Source organism: Myxine glutinosa, chromosome 4 (genome assembly GCF_964187855.1).
Source record: "Myxine glutinosa chromosome 4, kmMyxGlut1.1, whole genome shotgun sequence".
In the NCBI taxonomy this organism is placed as follows: Eukaryota; Metazoa; Chordata; class Myxini; order Myxiniformes; family Myxinidae; genus Myxine; species Myxine glutinosa.
This window is the reverse complement of record NC_136264.1, coordinates 90,157,936-90,176,420: the sequence shown is the minus strand read 5'-3', so window position 1 is coordinate 90,176,420 and position 18,485 is coordinate 90,157,936. Positions and strand designations below refer to the sequence as shown.

Here is an 18,485-nt window from a genome sequence, read left to right as displayed (position 1 = left end):
TCACCTGCAGGAACCTGGGCCGTGGGCTGTGTGTCATGTGGAATCAAAATGTATTTATGATTATTTAATAATAATTTTATTTTATAATATTTTATAATAATAATATACAGTGTGGTCCAGAAACCCTGGGCACATTTTGAAGAACGATACCTGCAACAAACAACAAAGTTTATTATTGTTCTTTGATGCAAAACAAAACATGACAAGTCAGGAGACGACGATGGTTCACGAGCGAGCGGTATTCTTCGGTTCGATTTGGAAAATTCAGTTCGATTCCGACAACTTTGAAAATTTGACCTTTGTGACCTTGAAATGTCAAAACGAAGGTTACTGACCTTGAAATGAGATAGAAAATGATGTATAATCAGTTATGAGGTTAGTTAGCTACACAATGCCGAAAATTCTGGGCGATTCCGACAACTGAAAATTTGACCTTTGTGACCTTGAAATGTCAAAACGAAGGTTACTGACCTTGAAATGAGATAGAAAAGAATGTATAATCAGTTATGAGGTTAGTTAGCTACACATTACCGAAAATTCGGTTCGATTCCGACAACTTTGAAAATTTGACCTTTGTGACCTTGAAATGTCAAAACGAAGGTTACTGACCTTGATATGAGATAGAAAATAATGTATAATCAGTTATGAGGTTAGTTCGCTACACAATACCGAAAATTCGGTTCGATTCCGACAACTTTGAAAATTTGACCGGTGTGACCTTGAAATGTCAAAACGAAGGTTACTAACCTTGAAATGAGATAGAAAATAATGTATAATCAGTTATGAGGTTAGTTAACTAGACAATACCGAAAATTCGGGTCAATTCCGACAACTTTGAAAATTTGACCTTTGTGAACTTGAAATGTCAAAACGAAGGTTACTGACCTTGATATGAGATAGAAAATAATGTATAATCAGTTATGAGGTTAGTTCGCTACACAATACTGAAAATTCGGTTCGATTCTGACAGCTTTGAAAATTTGACCTTTGTGACCTTGAAATGTCAAAACGAAGGTTACTGACCTTGATATGAGATATAAAATAATGTATAATCAGTTGTGAGGTTAGTTAGCTACACAATACCGAAAATTCTGGTCGATTCCAACAACTTTGAAAATTTGACCTTTGTGACCTTGAAATGTCAAAGATTCTGAAATTTGTTGGAAAACTTGAATTTCATGATGTATGTGATAATATAAGATCATGTACGACATTTCACTCTATCAGGAAGCGAACAATGTAATAAAACCATCAAAAATCGACTTTTCTAAATTTCGTGACCTTGTGACCTTGACCTTGGGGCGAAAATGAAAAATCAAGCTCCGTGGGGCTAGACACGTGACATTGGCCGAACCAAATACCGAAACCCCTGTCAGATTCCACCAACTCCCTCGGAGAAGATGTAGCTTGAACTCGATTACCCTCTAAAAAGACATCTTTTGCCGGCGTGGCTCCGCCCACAATGGGTGCAATACGCCCACTCTGGGTAGGACACAACTAGATCATGATATCAACCTCCCACCCAAGTTTCATCAAGATCGGATGATATCATCGGGTCGTTATGCTGCGGACAGACAGACAGACACACACACAGACACACACCCATGACGAATATAGTGGTCACTTGATAACTCGTGAACCAATAACTCGTAAATGGATGTGACCGCTTCAACACGCACAGGCATCACGTGATACGCAACAGGGTGAGGTGCACATCACGTGATATGGATCAGGGTGAGGTGCACATCACGTGATATGGATCATTGGATCAGGGTGAGCTTTGCTCACTGTGCTGCACGCGTTTGTCTTTGCATTAGTTCAGTTCATTATGAATTAGACGCCATAATATGCATTAGTTTGTGAAGTTTTCCTATTCTCAAAGTTTTGTTCCAAGGGCTCTTTTGAGAATCGCCATCGAGCCTCAGACAGCTTCCAACTGCAGTTCGTTTGTTGTAATATACCCAGGGATGTTTTTCAGATCTCTCTGAGGCTCTTTTTATCATTCCCATTGCTCTAATACAACAACAACAACAACAACAACAACATGCATTTTAAGGCCATTTTCCCTGCTAGAGCGGGGGTGAGCCTTGCGGTCCCCATGACAATCTTCTCCATTTTGCCCTATTTTCTGCATCTCTCCTTGTTAACCCCCTTGCCCGCATTTCTTCTTCCACCATCTTTAGCCAAGTCTTTCTCGGTCTTCCCCGTCTTCTACTTCCTTCTACATTCATTTCCATCACTCTTCTCAACCAGTCACTTTCATCCTTCCTCAATACATGACCAAACCATCTCAACCTGTTCCTCTTCACAGCGTCCATCACAGGCAATATTCCCATCATCTTTCGCAATTCATCATTTATCTTCCTCTCTCTCAACGATACTCCGCACATCCATCGAACCATTCGCATTTCCACCCTTTCCAGCCTTCGTTGCTGCTCTACGTTCATTACCCATGTCTCGCTCCCATAAATCATAACACTTCTCACACATGCAGCATACACCTTTCCCTTCAGCTTTAACGACACTCCCCTCATCATCAGCACGCCACTCAATTCCCGAAACTTCTTCCATGCACATCTCACTCCAGCAACCGTTGCCGAGTCTGATCCACCTTCTCCATTCAGCATGTCTCCGAGGTAGCAAAATGTTTTCACACCTTCCAGCTTCACGCCGTCTCCAAGATCCAACTCAACATTTCCTCCATCTGCAGCTCCCTCTGTGCACACCTTACATTTGAATGTAGCTGCCACACTAGTTAATGACCCTCTCAGACCACTACATTTTTGATGAACCCACTCAGCGCACATTGTACACTGAATGGAGTTCACTCCGACACCCTTCCTGCACACAGCACACGGCCACTTCCCAGTTCTTTCCACCTCACCACATGCTTTACCACTTGCCATCACCTTTGATTTCCACCATTGCTCTAATAATCACTGATACAATTTCGGCACTCTTTTGTTCCCTTCCAGGATCTTTTCACTTCACTTTTGAGGGCTTGGTATTTGGTCATTTTCTTGATTTCTGTGTTGTTTAGGGCAATATCGCTCAGGACTGACACTTCAATTAGCAATGCCTTCTTTTCTTTTATGTACCTCAGCACTATATCCGGTCACAATGCTTTGCTGTCTGTTCCCCCGCTTGATGGGATCATTAGGTCATATGTGAGCATCTCTTCCTTGTTTTCAGTGATTGCTTTTGGTTCATGTTTCCATGAGTTTTCTGGAACTGGGATATTGAGACTTTTGCAGATGTGCCAGTTGATTACTCGACATACTTTGTTGTGCCTTTGGATGTACAGTTGCTCTTTTTTTTTGGATACAAGATCGAGGCTCGTGTAAGAGCGGGAGACAAGATCGGGGGGAGAGAGAGAGAAGCACACAAGTACAACATTTGAGAGCAGGAACATCGGGAGATCTGTGGGAGGGAGAGGGCTTGGGGGGAGGAGGCACGGGAAGAGGGGGTGGGAGAGGAAACATGGACACTACAGAACACATGGATACTGCTAGGACTTCCAGGAAAGAAGTTGGTATTTCAAAAAAGTGGATTTGGGGTGAATTAACGGGGGAAGAAAAGATCATGGTTTTGGATGGGGGAAGATAAGAGATAGTGGTGAACAGCTGTTTTAAAGACCTGGAGGGAGGAGTGGGATTCAAGGGAGTGGGGGAGTTTGTTCCAGAGGCAGGAGAAAAGAGGAATGAAAGGATGATGGTGAATAGAGAGTCTTGATTTTGGCAGTTTAACCAGAAGAGGGTTGCTGGCAGATCTTGTGCGACCTGATGGAATATTTGGGGGGCAGAGCACAGAGAGAGCTGAGGGAGCAAGGCCGGAGAGGAGTTGGTAGAAGACAGAAAGACCACCAACCTGCCTGCGGTGAGTGAGTGAAAGGCCCTCAGAGTTAGCTTCAACGCAGGAGATTCCAATGATTCTGAAAGCTTGGGTTTCAACAGCGTGAAGCCGAGCTGGGTGTGAGGCAGGAACACCGGCCCAAAGAGGAAAACAGTATTCCATTGAGCTGTGGATGAAAGCCTTGTATGTGGTGAGGAGCTCGGGTGTGCCAAGGAAGGACTTCACACGACGGAGGATGCCCAGTCGGCGACTGGCTTTGGAGGCCAGCTTGGAAATATGGTTTTCCCAGGAAATATCATGGCAGATAGTGAGACCCAAAAGCTTGAGCGACAGAACTTCTTGGAGAGGATTGTTGAGAAAGTAGATGGGAGGGTTGTCCTATCGGTCTTTTCAGAGAAACATTGTAAGAGTGTGAGATTTGACAAGATTGAAAGACATGTTCCACTTGTTTGACCAGTTTGTGATTTTGTCCAGGTCTGCAGAGAGTGAGGAGGCTGCAGACTGCCGATCTGAGGGATGAGGTATGGAGCGGCAGAGAGTGGAGTCATCAGCAAAGAGAGAGAGGGGATTTTCCAGAGAGTCAGAGAGATCATTGATGAAAACCAGAAAAAGCACAGGGCCCAGAACTCTGCCTTGGGGAACTCCAGCCTGAACAGGAAGGGGAGATGAGAGAAAACCATTCAGGGCCACACGTTGACTACGACTAGAGAGGAAGTCCACAAGCCATGCGTGGAGATTTCCATGGATACCATAGGAGGAGAGTTTGGTGAGCAGAGCGGGGTGCCAGACCGTATCGAAGGCACGTGATATATCAAGGGAGACAGCTCTAATTTCCTGTTTGACATTGAGGACCTCCATCCATTGTTGAGACAGCAGAAGCAGCATGACCAGAGTAGAATGACCTGGTCTGAATCCAAATTGATGATCCGAGATCAAGCCATTGGAGAAGAGGAAGGATTTAATGTCAGAAGCGATGATTGATTCCATGACCTTGCTGATTATTGGGAGCAGGCTGATTGGTCTGTAGTTGCAATAATCTATTTTTGCACCTTTCTTGTGTAAAGAGGTAATGTTGGCTGATTTCCAAGCAGCTGGCAGATGACCTCCGCAAAAGTGAGAGTGAAGAGAACAGAGTGAGAGTGAGATAGAGCAGCAGAGCAGGATTTTAGGACCCGTGGGCTGATGCCGTCTGGTCCAGTTGCAGAATCAGAGTCGAGGTTTGACAGAAACTTCTCCACCTTGTCAGGAGAGGATGACACAGAGTCCAGGAGCAGCTGGGTTCAACTGGGAAAGGTGGGTACAGAGAGAGATGGGTTCAGGATGCAACGCAAACGCAGAGTTGAGGCATTTGGCTTTTTCACGTGCGGTGTCAGCTGTGTAGCCATTTGAGGTGAAGGAGGGGATGGAAGCAGAACAAACACCAGAAATAGCTTTGACCAGACGTCACCAGGATTTGGCAGAGGGAGACAGGTTTGAGAGTTCAGTCTTGAGAGTGGAGAGGTATTATTTCCTGGATCTCCTGAGGGTAGGCACACACTTATTCCGAGCTTTGTGAAAGGAACTGAGATTACCTTCAGTTGGATTAGCCTTCCAAGAGGCAAAGGCAAGTTGTTTCAGGACAACTGCCTCACCACAACCTTCAGTGTACCATGGACGGGAGGAAGGGTATGACAACTGAAGACGAGATGGGATAAATCTGTGCATGAGAGAGAGAAAGCAGTTTACTTTGGAAGAATTCCCAGGAAGAGTTGATGTCAGAGGCAGTAGAGATGGGAGACCAGTCCATATGATTGATGGCTGCTTTAAGACCGTGCAAGTCAGCCTGAGTGAAATGCCAGACTCGTCGGCGCTGAGAAGGCTCTCTGAAAATGGCCAGAGAGATGTCCACTTTAACATGGAAATGATCAGAAGAACCTATTGTAGCAGAAGAAGAGCAGCAGACATTTGCAGGGAAGTTAGTCATAACCAAGTCTAGAAGAGAAGATACTCCATTGACTGAGATCCGGGTCGGGAAATTGACAGATTGTGTCAGTCCCAGTGAGTCGCAGAAGTCCTTTGCTGACGTCTCATGGCTGTTGAGAAAGGAACCCACACCCAGCCAGCTGGCATGATGACAGTTGAAGTCGCCACATATGAGGAAGAGAGAGTTGGGATGAGTGGATAGAAGTTGGTCCATGTTGTCAGACAGGGAGATGTGAATGGAGTCATCACTGTTTGGAGGACGGTACAGAACACATATGAACAAAAGGTGTGAGAGGACAGGAAGCCATAGCCAGAGGTACTCCTGGGGGTGTGGTGGAGAGAGGGTAGTCCTTGGAGAGTGACGAATATAGTTTTTTATAAAGATAGCAACCCCACCACCAGGACGAGGCTCAGGTCTATCATACCGGAGGAGGGAGTAACGAGGAAGAGATATTAAGGAATCAGAGACATTATGAAGGAGGAAAGTTTCTGTTAAGCAGATTATGCCTAGTTTGTCAGAAGCAACCTGTATGGAGAGATCAATCAGGTTTGAGTGAAGGTCCTGGATGTTTGAGGTCCATATTGTTAAGGAAGAGGGAGGGGAACATCGGGTACAGGACAGGATAGTGGCGGTGAGGGTAAGATGATGGGTAAGAGGGGGGGTAGGGTGAGCTGTTGATAGTGTGTCGGAGATTGCAGAAGAGTTAGGAGAAAGGGAAGGATGAGGAGGACAAAGGGTTTGATGGTGATGGGAAGAGGCACAGTGAGGTGTTGTTTGAGGGGGTGGCAGAGCAAAGTCGAGGGTTGGAGGAGGTGGAGGTATGTGATGGAAGGGAGGGGAAGTGGGGAGGAGGCAGCTGTGAGGAGGAGAAGGAGGGGGGAGAATTGGAGGAAAATAGAAGGGGGGGGGGGAGTTTTGAAGGGGAGGGTGAGGAGGGAGTTTTGAAGTGGAGGGGTGAGGAGGGAGATTTGAAGGGGAGGGGTGAGGGGGGAGTTTTGAAGGGATGGGACAGGTGGGGAAATTAGAGGGGAGAGGCGAGGGGGGCATTTAGGAGGGGAGGGGCGAGGGGGGAGAATTGAAAGGGAGGGGTGAGGGGGGAGTTTAGGAGGGGAGTGGTGAGGGGGGAGTTTCGGAGGGGAGGAGTGAACGGGGAGTTTAGAAAGTGGACAATTAATGAAAAACAAACATTTATTACAAACTGAGTTTATTGTGATTTTCAAGTCAGAGATCCGTTTGAAAACGATAGAGGAGGGGTGGAATGAAGGTGAGTTTAGAGAATGTAGAAAGGAATGACTGTAGGAGATTGAATTTTTTTTTGAAATGGAATGATTTGATGAGGAAATTGAAAAAAGCCTTTTAAGTAGGAAGAAAAACAGCGTGTTGTAATAAACCACTGAATAAAACACTGCAGGGGAAAGTTTAAACATATTTAAACAAAACCGTGAAAAACAATCTGGGAAAAGTCCCTGAAGTGAGGGCGTGGATCAGAGAAAGGAGAAAGGGTGAAATGAAATGGAGGAAACTAGAATTGGAAAGGTGATTTTCGGCTGGAGATGGAAGGAAGAGGTGGAAGAAAAGGAGATAAAGGGGGCGGGGCGACACATCAAGCACGTGTCCGCGAGTAGAGAAGGAAATAATAATTTTTAAAAAAATTGTATTTAAAACGTTGGACAAAGGGTAGATGTTCGGGAAAGTTAGGGGTAGAAGAGAAAATCTAAGAAGTAAGCAATACAGCGAAGGAAAGAACTTAAATTCACAAAACACCGACGGGGGGGGGGGGGGGGGGGCGGGAGGGAAGGCTAGAGAGACCAGGCCACGCACATGGTGAGAACAGAAAACGATTATACACAAGTTTGCACGAATTGCAAACGAACACTAACTAGAAACACACAGTAACACATACACAATAAAATAACGAGTGGATATTTGACAAACACACGAATGGGAAAATACTTAAACTTTGATGCCGTGCAGAGGTCGAAGTCGCTTCCTTGCTCGAGGGACCGGAAGCGGAAGTCTAACGGACCAGAAGTCAAACGGGCCAGAAGCGGAGGTCCAGAACTCTGACATGAGTTTTCGTTGTACGTCCTGATTGGAGGTGGCTCGTACTTTCTGTTTCTACCTTGCAGAACCTCCACTTGTCTGATTGACTCAGTCCTGCCATTTCCTTAAAGCCATTGGTGTAGTGTCCTTGGTCTTGGGCATGATTCATTCTCCTTCCCAGTTGAGTTGACCTCTTCTTAGCCATTCCAAAGAGTCCTCTTTGTCTACTCCCAATCTGTCCAACTTTTTTTTATACCATCCTGCTCTTTTATCATTTAAGATATATTGGTTGTAACAGATTCACAACAATTAGGGTGACAATCTATTTCTGGTTTTTTTCACCCCCAAAAGTCATTGTAGTTGTCCCTGGTCTCCAGTGGAACTAAGGACAGTTAATGGATTTACAAAGGAATTACTGTGAGGGAGAAAGAATGGCAGATACAGGCAGGTAGGGTTGTAGGCAGGTGTGGGTTCCACCTTCTTGTAGGGTCGACCAGAGAAAGTTTTTGTCCTAAGTGTTTCACGAACTGACTGGACAGGCCCGGTGTTCAATTGAAGATGACTTGGACAGGAATTTGGGCCTCGTCCCGGCGATAGTTTGCCTGCTCTCCACGAAAGACACCGTGGGTTCTTTAACATCCACCAACTAATGCTAGCATACAGCACACGCAGATTAATGTCTATCCAACAGACGGTACACCTTGTGATGAACCACCCTGTCTGTGAAGCACCAATCCTACAGTTTATATTCAACTTGGGAATCAAACTCAGACTTTAGACAACCTCAAGGCAAGTACTCTGCACCATCCTATATCACGACGGGTGCAGGATACAGTATCCATGGACAGAATCGTCTTTTTCTGAATCTGCTATTCCTTGTATTTCCTTTGTAAAAATCCCTCTTTTCCCCGTTCAGCACACCAAGCTAATGAATCATATAATAGGTGACATTTTCTCCCCTGAGGTTTTGAACTTGCCTGCCTTCTGGCAGCATCAAGCAGATTATTATCAGAAGTTTACATTTCATCTTTTAGGGTAGTAAATGTGATTTATAATTCGTGAGTGCCAAGTCTACAGTCTGTCTGACTTAATGGAATAAACCTTAAATCCTTGCATGAACAATTTGAGATATATGGAGGAATCGTCATCATCTATTCTATCGTGTATAAGAGAGCCGTTTGGCCATGTGTCTGTGTTGCCATTTTTCTCAGACATGGCTGAACGGATCATCGTCAAATTTTCAGAACTTCATCAGCGAGTGCTGGAGAATCTTAGGCAAAAAAAAAAAAAAAAAAAAAAAAAAATAAATAAAGAAATAGTTCCTGAACCTTTGTAGCTCTGTCAAATGTAATATTTTGTGTCTCTTTCATCTTACTATAATTCACCAAATGTCCGTCCGTCTGTCTGTCTGTCTGTCTGTCCGTTCGAAGGTAGCGCAAAATCGGCTGAACCAATCGCAACGATATTTTGGGTGGGTAATCCTGGGATTTCCAGGAGTAAAATAGGGTATTTAGTTTTTCCAATTTCAGCTTTGGTCTCCAGCATTCTCAGGTTTGGACTCCCGCATAACATTCGCGTTCGCATAACGTTCATTGTGACGATGTTTCCATTGTGACGATGTTGTTTTCCCGGGTGCCGCACAAACGGCTGCACCGATCGCTGCACGGCTGCACCGACCGGACTCAGTGACCTCTGACAAAGACCTTTTATAAGGACACGGGTTGAATCCCTGCTTGAGAGAATTCCAACCCCCTCCCCGCCATCACGGCCGTCTCTCCAACTTACAATCCCACAAGATATGCGGAAAGGACGACCCAAAACCAAAAAAACATCATTCATATATAAACATCATTAAAAGTCTCCATCACTGTCTCCATCGATCTTGCCAAGGCCGTAACACCTATCGGCTCAAAATCCTTTTAACTGTTGATTTGGTAGTTTTTACAATGAAGGAAACACGTATCAGGAGTACATATGACATCGGGAGGACTAACTGCACGCGTCTTCAGTATCAAGCTTAAATCTCTCATGGCGGATCTGTAGAGCGGAATGCTTGGAGAAGTGGTGGGCTACTTCGGCATGAAGGAGGATCAGAAACGTGGACGCCCACACTGCCACATCCTGCTGATACTTTCTCCTCCATGACGTTATTTTCCCGGGTGCCGCACAAACGGCTGCACCGATCGAGATTTAACGGATGTTTATATAAATCGTTTAAAAGAAAAAAAGCCTGCAATTTCCGATATTTAGCCTTTTCATTTGGGCCTCCCAATTGAAGCCCCGCCCGTAGGGCGGGTACCGTTGCTAGTAGCACTAATTTACCGTTGTTCAAGATGAAGGGGGGACCCTTTATTATGTCCATCTAACACAGGAGTAACGAATTGAACAGACATTGAAGGTTTTTGAAAATGTGGTTGAAAGAATACGAAAAAAAGTGGTAAATGTAGCCAACAACAGGTTTGATTTTAGGCCAGGAAGATGAACAACAGGAGCGATTTTTATTTTAAATAGATAAGTATTTAGCAAAAACGAAATACTGTACACAGGATGCAATGGTCATGAAAGGAAATGGAAAAGAGTTCAGGTGGGCAAAGGAAGGACTTTGCATGACAGAGGATGCCCATTTGGCGGATGTCTTTGGGGGCCAAATTAGACATTTGGTTTACCAGAGAAGGATCATGGCTGATAGTGAGACTGAGTTTGAATGACTGAACCTCCTCAAAAGGATTATTAAGAAAGTAGCTGGTAGGGTTTGCCAGATGGTCATTTTGGAGAGAGAGAGAGTTTGAGTGAGTGAGTGAGAGAGAGTGGGTGATTTGTCAGGATTGAAAGGCATATTCCAAGTGTTTGACAATCATCATCGTTTAATGGCCGTTTCCATGCTTGCTGTGTAAGCTGTGATTCACCTAATGGCTGCTTCGACAAAAGGCATATTTGAGGCATGTTTTTTTGTGGCCGGATGCCCTTCCTGAAGCCACCACAGAATCAGCTGTGGACCAAGCCTTTGTCTAAAGAGACATAACCTGCAAGACAGCAGGGGGATCTGCAATCATAGTTTCCTTCTCCTAGGTGGACAGCCTACCAAGGCTAAAGAGCTCCACCTACCCTGGTTGGATTGGTGAGTGTCACAGCAAGTCCTCACAGTGGAGGTACCAATGGAGGTTTGTCTCGTTTGCCTCACAATGGAGGTACCCATGCACACTACACCTCTAAGGTACCAACCTACTGCGAGATCCTCCAGACATTTAGTCAGTGCCCTCAAGAGCACTGTTACCATGGTGCACCACAAGGAGGTAGCCTGAAAGTCTTGACAAGGGTAGAGGCGATGTACCGGAAGGAAGGGCTTACACACTCGGCCTTCTTTTTGCTCGCCGACCGATTTGGCGGCCATAGCTAAAAGCAACGAGAGGTAAACCACATCGCACCCTATTACAGCACTAGACGTGTATACCTGCCCTGTGAAAAACACACAAGCACCAAACAAGTACAGTTTATGATTAAGTTTGTTTATTAAGGTTTGAAGAGAGAGGGAAGAGGATGCAGCTTGCCTGTCTGAAGGATGAGGGACATCATGGTAAAGGGAGGAATCATCACCAAATAGTCAAATACGATTCTCCAGAAAGTCAGAGAGATTGGTGAAGATTAGGAACTAGAACGGCACTCGGTAGAGAGCAAACCTCCACCTGGTGAACAGTTTACGTTTTGTATCCCACTGATAGGCCAGATCTGGATTCGGACCTGAACCAAAATCTAATCCACTTGTTCTTGTCACCTTACCAACTCGTCCACCTAGTTTAGTCATAACTCGTCCATAACTTCTTTAAATATCATGTTCTATATCGCTTTTCGCCCGATCTCCCAATGGTGAAGATTCACTTAAAAATTAAATAACTCTTGTAGTCGAATCCATATTCAGATCTTCACCAAAATCGAATCGAATCGTCCTTGTCAGACACACAACCGGTCCAACAATTTTAGTCCGAATCCGTCCACAACATTTTGAGATATCCTGTTATATATCATTTTTGGCCCAATCTCCCAATGGTGAAGAATTACTTTAAAAAATTAAATAATTCTCATGTCCGAATCCATATTCAGATCTTCACCAAAATCGAATCGAATCGTCCTTGTCAGACACCGAACCGGTCCACCATGTTTCGTCCAAATCCATCCCTAACTTTTTGAGATATCCTACTATGTATCGTTTTTGGTCCGATCTCCCAATGGTGAAGAATGACTTAAAACGGCGGCCATAGCTGTAAAATTCTAGTAGCCGGATCCGAATCCGGATCTTCACCAAAATCTAATCATTTCGTCCTTAATAATCTTTGCCAAATTTCGTCCGAATCCGTCCACAACTTTTTGAGATATTTTGTTCATAAACGGACAGGGGTGAAAACACAACCTGCATCCACCTTTGGTGGCGGAGGTAACAAGACAACTTCACAGGTTGGTCCTGCATGAATCGTGTTCCTTCACCTAAACGGGGGTGGATACTTCGAGCCCTGGTAGGTCTCCGTTCCACCTCCTGAAACCTACCCACGTGTGGACACAGCAGCCAACAATAACAACCAACGACACGTGCACGCGAACTCCACCGTGGCAGATCCTGCGAGACTAAGAAATCCCGCGATATTGAGCACATTATAAAAGCAGGTCACACACGTGGTTTGCGACTGCGAGCGCAGAAACGCACAAACCACGCAGAGTGAAGAACATGGCGGTTTGCAGAAGCACAATCAGCCCGAGCTCCTAACGACGTTCGGGCTTCAAAAAGAACACATTTTGTGCATCTGGAGAGCGGGTTTCGGGGCGACCTCTTACACTTAGGTCCTGCGCTACCATCGCAGTGACAGCATTTACATCCCCATCTGTGCACAAAGGCCTAATCTAATGTTTATTCTTCCTCATGAATGATCGCATTCAATTGGCCTCGTAGAAAAGTCGAACAAAAACTTCCTTTTAAAAACGCTCAGACGTTTACCCAGACCATCCAAATGTTATTATTCTTCGAGCATGCCTGGCTTCAAGCCATGCGAGAGAGAGGGGGGAAAAATTAAAACAAGCACCAGATGGCGGGGTTGCCGCCATGATAGCGCCCGGGCCTGCTCTTCAGACAGCCTGTAGCTGTACGTCATGTTTTGCTTACTCTGGGAGCAGATACAGATGTGAGGCCGAAGGAGCAGGACATTGGATGGTGACGTTATATAAGCGGTGTGTGTACGACCCATGCAGAAAGGTCTCGCTCTTCATCTCAAGGCCCATTTAAAGATGAGAAATCATTGCAAGGCCAAAAATATATAAAATTTTTAAAATTAAATTTAAATTTAAAATTTAAATAAAATAAAATTTAAAATTTAAATAAAATTTAAAATAAAATATATATTTAAATTTTTAAATTTTAAACAATTTTTTAAACGTTTTTTGAGATCCAAATGATGCCAAGATCGGATCCAAATGAATCTGGCTGTGGCAGCTCGTTGGTAACGCTTATTGGGGTTGGGGTTCAACTGAGGACCCGATTAGTATCCGAAACTGTCCGATTGGTACTTTGCAGGTAAGGCGTTACATTACAGTAAGTCACGAAATGTGCTAACGTCAGATGGATGTTAAGCTGGCCGTCCCGTGTCTGCTGGCATTAGTTGATGGACTTTAAAAGATCCCACGGTGAATTTCATGAAGAGCCGGTGAGTTATCGCTGGCATCCTGGGCAGGTTACAAATTCCCGCCAAAATAACCCTCAGTCAAACGTCACATCTGGCCTGATGGATCCTGAGACTCGGGCCACAAACCTCCCCCACATCTGACCACAAAAGAAGAGTGGATTAGGCTTGTTAACTGTAGTAGTAGTAGTAGTAGTAGTAGTTGTTGTTTTTTTCTATGTTGTGGGGGTTATTGGGCCTTGTGTGTGGTGGGACCGTTTACTTTCCCTGTGTCTTCTTGGGGAGCAGCACTGTCTGGATGTTAGGCAGTACACCACCTTGCGCCATCGTCACCCCGCTCAGCAGTTTGTTCAATTCCTCATCGTTGAGGACAGCGAGCTGCAAATGACGCAGGGTGATTTTCTTGTTATCTCGTGCAGCGTTACCTGCGAGCTCCAGGATCTCTGTAGCCAAGTACTCGAGCACAGCCGCCAGGTAGACTGGAGCACCGGCACCGATGCGCTCGGCGTAGTTGCCTTTGCGAAGATGTCTATGAACACGACCCACAGGAAACTGCAGCCCAGCACGAGAAGAACGTAGTAGTAGTAGTAGTAGTAGTAGTAGTAGTAGTAGTAGTAGTAGTAGTAGTAGTCGTAGTAGTAGTAGTAGTATTAGTAGTAGTAGTTGTCTCGTGGGGAGTGAAAGTGATCGACGCGAGTTAATGGTGCAGCAAGCTGTGTGTAGTAGTAGTAGATGTACTACAGTAGTAGTAGTAGTAGTAGTAGTAGTAGGAGAGTAGTAGTAGTAGTAGTAGATGTAGGTGTAGAGTAGATGTAGATGTAGTAGTAGATGTAGATGTAGTAGTAGATGTAGTAGTAGATGAGTAGTAGTAGTAGTAGTAGTAGTAGTAGTAGTAGTAGTAGTAGTCGTAGTAGTGCTGGCATTCTTCGATTTACAGATTATTTCATACTCATTACCTCCGCCACAGAAGGTCGATGGAGGTTATGTTTTCACCCCTGTCTGTTTGTCTGTGAGCAGGATATCTCCAAAAGTTATGGATAGATTTGGACGAAACTTGTTGGACAGGTTGTGTGTGTGGCAAGGGAGAATCGATTCGATTTTGGTGAAGATCTGAATATGCATTCAGATATGATAATTATTTAATTATTTAAGTGATTCTTCACCATTGGGAGAAAGGGCCAAAAACGTTACACAGCAGGATATCTCAAAACGTTATAGATAGATTTGGACGACACTTGTTGGACGGGTTGTGTGTGTGTTGCAAGGGAGAATCGATTCGATTTTGGTGAAGATCTGAATATGCATTCGGATATGAGAATTATTTAATTATTTAAGTGATTCTTCACCATTGGGAGAAAGGGCCAAAAACAATACATAGCAGAATATCTCAAAAGGTTATGGATGGATTTGGACGAAACTTGTTGGACAGGTTGTGTGTGTGTTGCAAGGGAGAATCGATTCGATTTTGGTGAAGATCTGAATATGCATTCGGATATGAGAATTATTTAATTATTTAAGTGAATCTTCACCATTGGGAGAAAGGGCCAAAAACGATACATAGCAGGATATCTCAAAAAGCTATGGATGGATTTGGACGAAACTTGTTGGACGGGTTGGGTGTCTGACAAGGAAGAATCAATTAAATTTTGGTGAAGATCCGGGTCCGGATCCAGCTAGTATAATTTTTAAAGTGATTTTTCACCATTGAGTGATATGGCCAACCAGGTGGAGGTATGCTCTCGACTGAGTGCCGATGTAGTTCTCAAAGTTTTGTTCCGAGGGCTCTTTTCAGGATCGTTACCGAGTCTAGGAGAGCCTCAAACTGCAGTTTGTTTGTGGTAATGTTCCCAGGGATGGTTAGCTCACATGGAACGAAGTATGCGATTTTTACCTTCGCAAAAGCGGAAGGTTATGTTTTGATCGCTGTGTATTTATTTGTATGTCTGTGTGTGTGTGTGTATGTTATTCGCATAACTCAAAAAGTATTCAACCGAATTGCATGAAATTTGGTGGGATGATTGGTTATTATACGGGACACATTTGATTAGATTTTGGGAGCAATCGGGTCAAAGGTCAAGGTCAAGGTCACGAAAAGGTCAAAATCGTATTTTTGTTGTTCTGTTCCCTACACTCCCATGCCAAGTACAGAACAGTAGCTGCGGCGAAGGTATGCGCTCTACCGAGTGCCCGTTCTAGTTTTATATGCGATGGCGCATCGTCCGTCCATCAGTCCGTAAACATTTGCAACTTCTCCGAAATCTCTGATGGGATTTCTGACCAAATTTGGCACAAATGATATTTGGTATGTTGTGACTAAAGTTTGTTCACGGCATTAAAAAAAAAAATCGAGGTCTAAGGGGGTCCACCGGGGGTCAAAGTGGGTCCAGGTTTGACCGTCCTCCCAAAATAGGTATTTGCTTGTTTCTCAGAAACTACACATGCAATTCCGATGAAACGTCACCACAACCTTCATCATCCGTGATGTACCAAAGTTTGTTCACAACATAAAAAAAAAATCTGCCACTGTAGGGGAATAGGGGGGTTGCTCCCCAAAATAGGTGTTTGCTTTCTTCTCAGAAACTACACATGCAATTCCGATGAAACTTGACCACAACTTTAATCACCTGTGTTGTACCAAAGTTTGTTCCTGGCATTTAAAAAATCAGGGTCTAAGGTGGTCGAAAGGGCATTGGGGGGGGGGGGGGCTTCCCCCCAAAATAGGTATTTTTTAATGATTTATGTTGGTATGATTCTACATTTTGCCCTGTCTTCTAGCAAGCATTGAAATCGGTTTGAAATACCTTTAGTCGGTGCAGTATAGTGTTTATTCTACCAGGTGAGCGGCAGGGGCATTGCCCCTATGTTTACTCTACTTCATACATTCTATTTTTCCTCAAAAATTGTGGTCCATATCTATCAAAGTCGTGCTGAGACAACTTATGTACCTGATTGATGAGACAATGGCGCAGCCAAATGAGAACCTTCAACAGGAAGGTCTACAAATCGACTTAATCCAGAAACAGAGCCACTGTCCGAGGAAGCAGCTCCGGTGGTGATTGCAATGTGCGCAACTGTGCTCGACCATCTGGCGAGGAGACGAGAGCTTGGGGTTCGGGTTTCCCGTGGTGGATCCCTGCGGAAGGTCCGAACCACCTGCCTGTCTGATTCTCTACCCACACCAGGCTCTCATTGAGCGCAAGCCATGTGGAGCCAGGACGCGGCCCTCGTGGAATTCAATTTGGAAAGGGAATCTTTTTTTGCTTTCTCTCCAAAACGAAAATCTAGCAGCAGCTGCAGTTCTGGGTTTCTTTGCTTTTCTTCCACACAGAGCCTGTTAAATCGGATATGACGTATGTTTAGGACCTTAAGTGATGACGTAACAGTAGGTCAATATTTTCATTGAACAAAGGCAAGTCGATTTACATCGTCTTCTTTTATTCTCCTTTTTCAGAGTTTAAACTCGATTTATTTTGACATCTACATTTATGTTATTCTAATATCATCACACAATCTACTGCTACTAATGCTGCTGTGACGACTATGACAATAACTATTTTAACAGTCCTCAATTATTCATTCCCATATTGTGGTGTCAGCCAGGGAATGTTTTTCAGGACCGGCTGGCCAGGCCTGACGTTTGACTGGAAGTGATTTGGGCTGGAATGTGTAATTTGTTCAGGGTTTTGGCAGTAACTTGTGTAATCTTCACAAAAAGACACGGTGGGGTCTTCAATGTCCACCAACTACCAGTGTCAGATCTTCCAGTTGTAATGGCTTTTCGATGGACGACACACACTTTGATGAATCGCCCTGGATGCGAAACATAAGGATGACCATTTAAATAATTTCACCCCAATTCCACTTTTTTGAAATACCAACTTCTGTCCTGGAAGTCCTTGGTGTCCTTGTGTTTAATACTTCTCCCACCTACCCCCCCCCCCCCCTTCCCACGCCTCCTCCCCCCCACACACATCTCCCTGCTCTTAAATGTTGTGTGCTCTCAAGTGTTTGTGTGCTTCCCATTCTCTTGTCCTCCGCTCCCTCTTTTTATATATTTTGTTTGTCTGGTTGATTTGTTTGTGAAGTAAATGTCAGCTCTTTCACGAGCCTCGATTCAGTATACAAAAAAAAATAAAAAATAAAAAATAAAAAAATAGCTGGGCCGTGATTTGAACTCAGGATAGACCGCTCAGAAGATAGGGTGTATACTCTTCGGCTATCCTACGAGCCCCAATGTCATTGCCACAATCATGTAAATTGAATTATTTAATAACTAGAACGGCACTCAGTAGAGAGCATACCTCCGCCTGGTTGGCCATATCACTCAATGGTGAAGAATCACTTAAAAATTAAATAATTATCATATCCGAATCCACATGCAGATCTGCACCAAAATCGAATTGATTCTTCGTTGTCAGACACCCAACCGGTCCACCAAGTTTAGTCCAAATCCGTCGACAACTTTTTGAGATATCCTGCTATGTATTGTTTTTGGCCTTATCACTCAATGGTGAAGAATCACTTAAAAATAAAATAATTCTCATATCCGAATCCACATTCAGATCTTCACCAAAATCGAATTGATTCTTCCTTGTCAGACACCCAACCGGTCCACCAAGTTTAGTCCAAATCAGTCGACAACTTTTTGAGATATCCTGCTATGTATTGTTTTTGGCCTTCTCACTCAATGGTGAAGAATCACTTAAAAATTAAATAATTCACATATCCGAATCCATGTTCAGATCTTCACCAAAATTGAATCGATTCTTCCTTGTCACACATACAACCGGTCCAGCAAGTTTCATCCAAATCCGTCCACAACTTTTTGAGATATCCTGCTATGTATCGTTTTTGGCCCCATCTCCCAATGGTGAAGAATCACTTTAAAATTATACCAGCCGGAAACGAATCTTCACCAAAATCTAATCATTTCGTCCTTGTCACATACGCTACATCTCTGCCAA

The 18,485-nt window shown here is 44.1% G+C and overlaps 1 long non-coding RNA gene across 1 annotated transcript in view; it reads right to left on the bottom strand.

Annotated features, from left to right (window-relative positions):
• LOC137424977 (uncharacterized) overlaps positions 1–18,485 on the bottom strand; it is a 101,174-nt gene that overhangs the window by 27,034 nt on the left and 55,655 nt on the right. The window lies entirely within an intron of this gene.